The following is an 11,164-nucleotide window of genomic DNA, read 5'->3' as shown; positions in this document are numbered from 1 at the left end:
GGTTGAGGCTGCAGTGAGCTATGATTGCACCACTGCACTCCAGCCTGAGTGATAGAGTGAGACTTTATCTCCAAAAAAGAAAAAGAGAAAAAAAAGAAAGCTGACTGAGGTGAATAGGCAAAGCCAGTAATTCTGACACCTGACCACAGCTGGGTCTTCTGCATAATGGACCTGCTCACCCATAGCCTCCCAGGCAAGCACCCACCTTTGAAGGACTATCAAGTCAACATGCTTTTTACCAAAAGCTGTGCATTTTTCACTTTGATTTTATAAAAGAGGTCAGTAATCACTGAAATCTAGCTGAGCCCTGAAGTAAAGTTCTGAGCGAAGAGGTGCATGTGCTTGTTTTATGGTTGGTGAATTATTACAATTTGTTTTCTGCATGCTTGGCATGAGGTGAATAATTACATCAATTACCCAGAGAACCTGGGCCATCACCTTCCCCAACAAGTCAGTTGATGTTGAAACTACAGATAGATTGAGACAAAGCGAAGTGTTCAGCAAGTAGCATTACTAATGGGACCGGGGGACCCGTGGGAGGGTGAGTGTACACAGGATTTAGGAAACCATGTGAATATGGGCTCTCTGGGAATAGCCAATAGGTAGGGAGCAATCAGAAACCCAAGGTTTGGTGGCTCTTCCTAGGTATTTATAATTAGTGGCAAGTGAAAGCCTTAGTCCTGAATTTCTAACCACTTGTAAGAACTAACAGCCACTTCTCTGTGCCCTATCGGGGCAGAAGCCATCATTCTCCACAGACAGGCTCTCGGGGTAGCCAGCTCTGCAGGGCAGCTCTCACATGGAAGGGAGCACCCATAAACCCTCCTCACTGGGCAGACCTGTCCTTCTGTGCCTCACAGTGTGAGGAAGATTCCTGTTTGAAGAGAGAAGTTCCAGTGACCTCTAGAATCTCAGAGTAGTTGCCAAGCTTTCTGTCAGTGAGATTTAAAGGCCATTTACTTGTGTTTATTTTATATTTAATGAGTTGGTTAATGCCAGAGACAAAGTTGATATCCCATTTATTTTGGATACTGAGCATTTGCACACTATTCCACTTGAAATATAGGATCAGGAATGTAGGCCTACCCAGACTTTCAGATCTTACAAGAGCAAATGACAGATGTTTGAGGTCAGGCCAAAATATCCACCCTCGGTGGGCATCTCCTCTGTGTGGCAACTTATGCTGCAGCTGCAGTGGGGAGTCACAAACTCAGAGCTGGAGGTCTTGAAAAGGACAATGTGGGCCAGGCTCCGGAGGGGCTGCCTAAAGGCTTGCTTTTGTGACTCTTCTGCAGAAAATGTTAGAAACTTCCAACCAAAAGACCAGGGCAGCAACTTATACACACGAAGGCAGAAAGAAATCGGGGGAGGGGGGCTGATGGAATTCAGGAAGTTGTCCTACAGGGAGAAATACTCCTCCTCTCCTTCTCCCTTTACTGATAACGGGGCAGGGTGAGGGGATGAACTTGTGAGGGTCTGCCAATTTGGTAAGAGTGCATGGAGAAGTTAGGTAAATTAGACTAGCCAAATGGGACTTTGGGAAACCATTTATGAGGCTGTCACCAACAGTGATGGCAGGCTGAAACTCCAGGCAAGTGCTCCCAGCATTCTGAGAGTGTATCAAACTAAAGCAACCCATGATGGTGGAGAACAGATACATTAAAGTTCCTTGAAAGTGACAGAGTGGCTCTCAGACCAGACCTTGATTGTGGGTTTAATCGGAGTGTTGCTACCACACCCTAACACTGCATTTCCCGTGTTTTATTGGTCCATGGAATTCTGAAAGTTTGCCTTTAGGGATGCTCCTAAAAACAATTCCATGGACCAATAAGTTTGGAAAGTCCTGCATGCCTCACTTCTCTTCAAAGGCAAAAGGCTCTGCAGAGGCCTTCAGGAAGACATCTGTGTTTAATGCTGCCCTTCCCAAAGGTCTGTTTTTGACTGTCTTTTGAGAACTGATCCTCTGATCTCCAGGCAGAATGCCAATGAGCCAAGGAATCCCAATTAGCAGGAGGGGTGCACTCATGGGAAGATTGAAGAAGCTAAAAGTTCCCGCCATGTGAAGGAGACCTCTCTTGGGACACTTGCCATTGTCCTCTCCCTTGCCCCTCTTGCTGGAGTAAAAGGATGGAACTGGGACTTGATAGGTTAAAGGCGGTGTGGAGAAGTGTCTTAGACCAGCTCTCCTGTTGTGGGCCTTAGGGAGAAGCACGCTCTTTCTTCGGGCTCATTTTCCAAACGTGCATTTTTGGATGGATAGGGTGGATCAGGGTGAGGGAAGGGAAACTAAACTCTCTAACCTTGCCCTTACAGCAATACCTGTGATGTAAGTTACAACAATACCTGTGATGAAAGTGCTTCAGGATGCTTCATGCACCAGGGAGGGGTGCCCTGTTTCTCTTCTGCTAGCTTCTCCTTTCTTTTTTTTTTTTTTTTTTTTGAGACAGTGTCTCGCTCTGTTGCCGGGCTGGAGTGCAGTGGTGAGATCTCAGCTCACTGCAGCCTCTGCCTCCCAGGTTCAAGCAATTCTCCTGCCTCAGCCTCCCGAGTAGCTGGTGTGTCTGGAGTTGGTTCCTTCTGGTGGGTTCTTGGTCTCGCTGACTTCAAGAATGAAGCCGCGGACCTTCGCAGTGAGTGTTACAGCTCTTAAAGGTGGCACAGACCCAAAGTGAGCAGCAGCAAGATTTATTGTGAAGAGCAAAAGAACAAAGTTTCGGAAGGGGACCCAAATGGGCTGCTGCTGCTGGCTGGGGTGGCCACCTTTTATTCCCTTATTTGTCCCCCCCATGTCCTGCTGATTGCTCCATTTTACAGAGTGCGGATTGGTCCATTTTACAGAGTGCTGATTGGTGCATTTACAATCCTTTAGCTAGACACAGAGCGCTGATTGGTGTGTTTACAATCCTCTAGCTAGAAAGAAAAGTTCTCCAAGTCCCCAGTAGACCCAGGAAGTCCAGCTGGCTTCACCTCTCACTGGGACTACAGGTGCACACCACCACACCCAGCTAATTTTTGTATTTTTAGTAGAGACGGGGTTTCACCATGTTGTTCAGGATGGTCTCGATCTCTTGATCTCATGATCTGCCCGCCTCAGCCTCCCAAAGTGCTGGGATTACAGTTGTGAGCCACCACGCTCGGCCCTAGCTTTTCCTTTCTGTTGCAACTCCTCTCAACTAGTGTTGCCTTCCACCCTACAAAGCAGAATTACCTCAGAAGTCCTATGGCCCTGACTCTACCTATGTCTGCACAAAGCACTACTGTGCTTTGCTGTCTGCAATAACAGAGATTGTTTGCTTCAACCACTTTCTCTGAATGGATGAATGAGTTATGATGACATCTAAAGTTACCCAATTTCAAGCAAGAGGAAGAATCTGGCTCGGTACCACAGATGTTCTTGGAATTGGGATAATAAAAAAGTCCCTGAGGCATCCCTTGGTCTGCTCTGACCACACTCTCTTCAAAGGAAGAGGCTTGGGCCGCAGGTCTGACTATAACTCTGCTCTTCCTCCAGACACAGCTGAGGAATTGGGTGGTGGAGCACCTGCTCCCATGCTCTGTGGCCTGGCTCAGAGAGAAGAGTTGCCTTAATTACATTATTATTCTTCCTGGACAGGCTGTAGGTTGTGTAAAGTAACAAAAAGGACTGAGAAGTGACTTCCCATTCAGGCTCTTCCAAGGCCATTTTTGATGGGCAGGTCAAATTCACTCACATTTGGCTATTTGTTGGCCAATCTAGTGCATTCACCCTTGCTGGTCCTCAGTCATGCTCCTTTACCTTTACGGAGCATTCTAGACTGCTCTTCCTCTTACCTTCCTTGTGAAACCCACAACCTCTAGTCCCTCCCCTTCCCTGGCATTTGTTATGCCCTCTGCCAATCCCTGACCTGGTATTGGTCAGTCTCCAATCCCGGTGGATCCCTGTGGGAACTGTTAAGTCTAACTTTTGTCTCCCTCTTTAGAATTTACTGGGAGTACTGTAAATAAAGTATTGTTGTTATAATTATTTCTGATTAACATTTTTACACCTAACAAAGTCTCAGAGAGATTGAATTTACTGGGTCAAGGGGAGGAGCACCTTCCACATGACCTGCCCAGCAATTAAAGCCGCTTGTTAGTCCGAGGCCCAGGACGGCCGAGGACAGCTGGAGAGCTCTTCGTTGCAGGCAGCTCTGGTTAACATCAACCAGGAAAGCTCTTTGTAAACACATGAATAATTGATCGTCCAGCGCTCACATAGCTACCGCGAATCTGAGCCCGTATGACTCATTTGCGAGCCATTCCTGTCGTCTGGATGCCATAACATTGGAGGAATGATGATCGTTTCTTGGAGGTTCTTCTGTGGCCAGAGTTGCCAAGACCAAGGCTGTAATGGTTTGTTATGATGACCTTTGTTATTCCATTAGGCTCAATTGCTTTAAAAAATGATGTGTGCATACTTTAGGAACGTTTTTACCCTTTATGTTGACCTGACATCATAGTTTATATTATAAAATGTATTAATGACAGAAGAGTGTTTTCATGTCCCAAGGACAAATTTTAACAACCATAATCTGCCCTTAGTCATCATAAATATAAATGTATTGGTCAAACAGATCTCGTTAATGTGGCCAAGATAAATGCAAGTCTATATTTTAAGGCAGTCGAAGTCCTAGAGAATATATTTGGAGCTTTTGTGGGGCTAAGAGATCTTGTATATGTGCTATCAAAAGGCTGAGAAAATTAACATGTTCCCCCCTCTGATTTTTGCATTGGACAGATATAAACGTCTTGGGGATGTCAAGTAAGATTGTTCACATAGTTTCTGGACACCATTAATGCCTGATGGGGTGAATCTTAGTTCTTAAAGCCATATTCTTCTCATTATGCTCACAGGGCTTTTGAAAAGAGAACAAAATAAAGATTTCAAGTCTTAGCAATGTGCTGCCCAGCCAACATTTTTCTGAGTTATACTGTGTCTTAAATTTCTAATTATATCATTCTCCCCATTCCCCAATAGCTTGTTTCCTGTGGGACAAGCCCCTTTTCCACAGATGTGGGTCTGACATTTGCATCATTCCAGTTGGCAAGCCACATGTTGGCAGACAGTGTTCTGGGCATGATCTGGAGGACAGGATGAGTGCTTTGTTTTCTCTTTGTTATGCCATACTCAGCAGCTTTGGTCATTATTTGTGGTGTCCACATTAAGCTTCTTAGGGAGAAAACAAATCCTTGTTGAAGAAACGCTTTTTAATAGTGCTATTATTTTGAACCATGAAAATGCATTTAAAGCAGTAATGTCTCAAATGCTACTGTCAGAGCAGACTGTTTACAGGAATGAGTTCATTTCCCTCAGATATGGTAAAAAAAAAACAACAAACAAACAAACAAACAAACAAAAATTGGTGCCATAATTAGCCTCTCCAAGGATTATGGTCACCTGGCAATGAATGAAGAGCACTTCATTTAAAACCATTTACCCTTTTTCCCTTTGAAGAATCTTCTAAAGCGATTTTCCCTTCTGAATCTGCTGTCGTTTTTGGCAACACCAAGTATTGGGCTTTAGGAATGAGTTTTGCCTGGATAAATTATCTGGGACTAGGGACTGGATTATTTTCTAAATTTGTGCTGTGATAATCTCCTGTGTTGTTTGGACTTCTTAAGTAATTTAAAAAGTGAGGTACACGCACCCATGTTCATAGCAGCATTATTTACGATAGCAAAAGAAAAAAAATGGAAACAGCCCATGTCCACTGACAGATGAATGGATAAACAAAATGTAGCCTATACATACGATGGAATATTATTCAGCCTTGACAAGGAAAGAAATTCTGACATATGGTATAACATGGATGAACCCTGAGGACATTATGCTAAGTGACATAAGCCAGTCATATAAGGACAAATACTATATGATTCCACTAATATAAGGTACCTAGAGCAGTCACACTGTTCTAGATATAAAGTAGAAACAGAAAGTAGAATGCTAGTTGCCAGTGGATGGGGGAATGGAGAATGAGGAGTAGTTGTTTCATGGGTATAGAGTTTCAGTTTTGCAAGATGAAAAGAATTCCAGAGATTGGTTGCAAAACAAAGTGAGTGTGCTTAATACTCCTGAACTGTACACTTAAAAAAAATGGTTATGGTGGCCAAGGCAAGAGGATCACTTGAGGCCAGGAGTTCAAGACCAGCCTGGGCAACATAGTGAGACCCTATGTCTACAGAAAATGAAAGTATTAGCCAGGCATGGTGGTGCATGCCTTTAGCCCTAGCTACTTGGAAGGTTGAGGTGGGTGGATAGCTTGAGCCAAGGAGTTCACAGTTACAGTGAGCTGTGATCACACCACTGCACTCCAGCCTGGGTGGTAGAGTGAGGCCCTGTCTTTAAAAGAATAAGAAAAGAGGTTATGGTGGTACATTTTATGTTATGTATATTTTACCACAATTAAAAAATAATTTAAAAACGGTACAACACTTCAGAGACTTGGAGTTGCATTAATCCCAACTCCAAAGTCCCTTCCTGGAAAGGCATCCTAGGCTACTGCTGCTGAAAGAACACCAGCCCCACGCAGCCCATTCAGAGCTCTTCTTGCTGACGCCAAAAAGAATAAGAAATTGCAATGTAATGTTTTTGAACTTGAGAGTGAGATAATTTAACTCCAGATTTTAATTTCTCATTTTGCCTTCTTTGGCCCTTAGCTTGGAATTTAATTTTGGACTGCAGACTCCTTGGTAATTTGGTGTTAGGGGGGTTTATGTTCAAATCTAGAGCATCTTATTGTCATTTTATTGTTGAGGTACCTTTGTGATATCACTTGATTTTGCTGCACAGTCTCTGATAGGTTCTGTTGGGCAGTGTGATGTCTGGACATAATTTGAGATGGAAAATAGAAAAGGATCGACAATTTTTATCTTGACTACAGAAAGGCCTTGAAGAACACAATGTACTGTATTGGTCCATCTCAGAACCTTATGGGGCAAAAACACACAGTACCTTTCTAGAAAGATCTACATGGAAGTGACACTGGAGATGGGGGTAGGAGTTGATTCCCTCTCTGAAGATGCTATCTCTATAATATATATACCTATATATGACTGGGCATAACGTGTAAGCACAATGGGCTCAAAGAAAAAAAATTGAGGAATTTGGGGATACAGATAACTTAGCTACAATAAATGTGTTATAATCACACTCATCCCTAGTATGTCCGAAGAGACATTCCTTAGTCTTGGCCCCTCTCTGCCTCCTCACACTCTCTTGTTTGGGGGAGATCTGATTGGTAAATTTGGAAGCAGTGAGTTTGAGCTCTGCTCTTTTTCCTTCTCTTTTCTACTTGGGCTCTTGCTGCCTTCAAGGTGCTAGGACCCTGGTCCTTTTGGTCCAAGTGGTGATTTTGGCAGAAAAGACCCTTCCCTAGTTGGGAGATGCCTGTAGTTCTCCAGTTTTGCCCAAGGCTGGGGAGATAAATTCAATATTGGGATTCGGTATTATTGATAAAACCTAGGCTGGAGGATGTAGTTTAGGAATACAAAAGCAATGGAATTTCTATCAGAAAAAAAGCAGATCTTTTGATCTCAAAACAAAACAAAATAAAACTAAAACCCACAAACAAAACCCAGTAGGACCATGTTCTAAGTGTACCTTGCATTTGTAAAGTGCCATGAAACCTGCAGTGCACCTTCATCCACCCTGTATGATTAGATCTTACTGATGACCCAGTGAGGTAGGATAGATGTGAAAGTGTTTTGTAAGCTGCTTATGTATCATCATTCTTCTTCTGAATGCATAACGCGTGTTATGGAGCTTTGGGAAGGTTAAGTAACTTGTCCACATTATAGGTGATGGGCTAGAATTAGAACTCAAGGCTTGTGCCTTCTGGCAATGCTACAAAATAAGTTGGCAAGAATGAATTCAAAGAGTGGTAGTACCTTCATCCGGAAACTGGTTTGATCCTACAATCTTGTTTTAAAACAATTGCTTATGACTTACTCAAAGGACCTTTAAGACTGGTGTGTGTATTTGAATCACCTGTGAACCATGGATAGATTGCTGTGTCAGATTCTCAGATATCCTGATTTAGTAGTTCTGCAATGGAACCTAGAAATTCTCATTTTTATAAAGACTCTAAGCTGTTCTAAACTTTTACTTGATTTTCTGTAGTCCAAGTTTCCATCACCCCTACTCGCCCCACATTAATGTTGACATTCTTCTTAGTGGTATGTAAAGAAATACTGGAGTAACAAATTCTGGCTTTCTGAGAAAAATGGAACCCGTTAGAATACTTCATGGCTAAGCATGGATGTGCTCATTTTGGGTGATGGGGTCACACTGATCCAAACACACCTCCCCCAGCCCTCAGGGGACCACAGACCCACTTTTGGATGCAGCAGAGGACCATGTATGCCCTGAAAGGGAGCAAAGCTCTGAAGGCACCAAACCCACAACCTGAGCCTCCACGCAACAGAGTCAATGACCACATCATTAACAAATCCTGAATTTGTTAGCCAAGCAGAGGCAATGCTTGGGGCTTAACAACTGTCCACAAATCATGTAACAAATGACCGTGTGTGCATGCATGTGTGGGGGAGTAAATGAGAAAGCATGTTTTGTAAGAAAATTTAATTTCCTTATAAAAATCTACTAGTTTCTTTTAGTGAATCAACAAATAAGGGGGTCCCAAATACAGCATTAACAATTTTAAAAACATGAGTGCCAATGATATTTTCTTTCTCTTTCTTTCTTTCTCTCTCTCTCTTTCTCTCTCTCTTTCTTTTCTTTCTTTCTTCCTTTCTTTCTTTCTCTTTCTTTCTCCCTTCCTTCCTTCCTTCCTTCCTTCCTTCCTTCCTTCCTTCTTTCCTTCCTTCCTTCCTTCCTTCCTTCCTTCCTTCCTTCCTTCCTTTCTTCCTTTCTTTCTTTCTTTCTTTCTTTCTTTCTTTCTTTCTTTCTTTCTTTCTTTCTTTCTTTCTTTCCTTCTTTCTTTCTTTCTCCCTTTCCTTTCTTTCTTTTTAAAGAAAGGCAAGGTAAAGATTGGGAATGTTGATGAATGATGGCCCCATTCTCTAAGAGTTCAGTGAGAGTCTGTGCCAACTTGTTTTCCTCTCTTCCTCCCTCCCAGCCAGGCTTCAGAGGAAACTCTTTTCATGTGAAATGGAAGGGATGAATTTCAAGCTCCTTGAGAGCTTTAAAACCTTAAATTCTTCTTGAAAATAACCTGCCTCTCAGGAATCATAGGTCCCAAAGAATTGTAAAGCTTTCCCTTAAGCTGTGGAATGGCTCCATTGCTAACTATGATTACTTAAGTCTCTGAATAGAAGGATGTAATAAATCTGACAGTATTTGTTCTGGTTTGTGACGAAGCAAAACTGTATAATATTAAATCAGATGTTGTTATAAACATATGAAATGGCACGTTTTTTTCCAACTTGGGGAATTGTGGCATGAAGCATCCCCCCAAAAATGTTTTTGCATTCTTGGATATCAGCTCTGGTTTCTGCTAGATTTCCTTCTTTCTGAGCATGGATGCTAAATAATAGTGCTTCTTTTTAGCCATCTGTGTATTTCCTGTGAGTTAGCAGGGCTGAGGAGACCTATTCGCATTCCTTTGTGTGCTTCTCTATGGGGTGGAACTGGAGACTCAGGGAGAGTGTGTGGATTTCTGTGTGTGTGTGTCTGTATGTCTGTCAGGTGGAGGAATGAATGGCATCCTAACACCCTGGAATGTTTGGGTTGGAAAGGCTCTTGGACACAAACTAGTTAACTCACCTCCTCATTACCCAGGTCATATTTTTAAGCTTAGGTCCAAATGTGTGTGAGAGAGAATGCTGGAAACATCTGGAGGTTGGAAGGAGTTTTGAAAGGGGAGTGAATTCATCCATTGCCTTCACTCCTCTTTCCACCTGAGTCCTCAACAAAAGGGACATTTCCCCTTCTTTTAAAGACTTCCTGATAAAGGGAGTCTTCATGGACACCCCAATAAGCACAAGGTAGCACAAGGGAGGGAGCTCTGGTGGTGGCGGAGTTGGAACACTCAGGCACATGGTTGCAGAGGCGCAAAGGTGTGACCATTCTAGATGTATCTTCCACAGGGCCCTGGTGGAAGGGACCAACTGCATCCCCTAAAACTGCCAGGGCAGCTTCCCATGATGCTGGGCTGAGTCCAGGTTTCTAGATTTGGCTGGTGCACGCTCCTGGTTTGCTAGAAAATTGCTGATGAAATAGGAGGGTTGTCAGGCCATGGGACATATCTGCCACTGTCCTCAGGGGTCACCCTGCCTGGCCTTGTGTGCTGACAGTCATGACCCTTTGGACGTCTGCATGTTTGTCTCTGGGTGAGTGGCTGTGTTGGCATTTAGTTTTCATTTGCTATATGATGAGCAAAGAACCACAAAGAAGTCCTGGCACACCTGGTGCTAAAAAGTGATTACCCTTGCCCTTGTTTTAGGACTTACAGCTACTTTTTCTTTCTGTAGCTTCCAAATATTTTATTTTTTATAATTAAGAAAGTAAATTTATATTAAATTTCTTTTCTGAGACAGGGTCTCACTCTGTCACCCAGGCTGGAGTGCCATGGTGCAATTTCAGCTCACTGCAACCTCTGCCTCCAGGACTCAAGCCATCCTCCCACCTCAGCCTCATGAGTAGCTGGGACCCAGCCCTGCCTGGCTAAATTTTGTATTTTTTGTGGAGATGAGGTTTTTTATGTTGCGCAGGCTGTTCTTGAACTCCTGGGCTCAAGTGATCCATGTGCCTTGGCCTCCTAAAATGCTGTGGGATTACAGTTTTGAACCACTGTGCCCAGCCTATGTTAAAATTAATATTAATTTTTCCATTTAAAATGTTGTTAATTAAAATTCATAAAATTTATATTGAAACCATAGCCTAGAATCTTTGCATATGTAAGAATCACTTTTTAAAAAGATGATTTAGGATGTTGATAGCATCTTATGAATTGTTTAGAGCTGCACTGTCTGACATGGTAGCCATTAACCACGTGTGGTCATCGAGTGCTTGACACGTGGCCAGTAGAAATTAAGATGCGCTGTGTATGTAAAATACACACCCAATTTCAAAAACTCAGTACAAGTGAAAATGTAAGCTATTTTCGTAATTTTTGTATAATGATTACATGTGAAATGATAATAGCTTATATAATATTGGGTTAAAGAAAGCATTAGAATTAATTTCATC

This window comes from Pongo pygmaeus, chromosome 1 (assembly GCF_028885625.2).
Source record: "Pongo pygmaeus isolate AG05252 chromosome 1, NHGRI_mPonPyg2-v2.0_pri, whole genome shotgun sequence".
Classification (NCBI taxonomy): domain Eukaryota; kingdom Metazoa; phylum Chordata; class Mammalia; order Primates; family Hominidae; genus Pongo; species Pongo pygmaeus.
The sequence above is the reverse complement of the archived record's forward strand: the minus strand, read 5'-3'. Positions refer to the sequence as shown.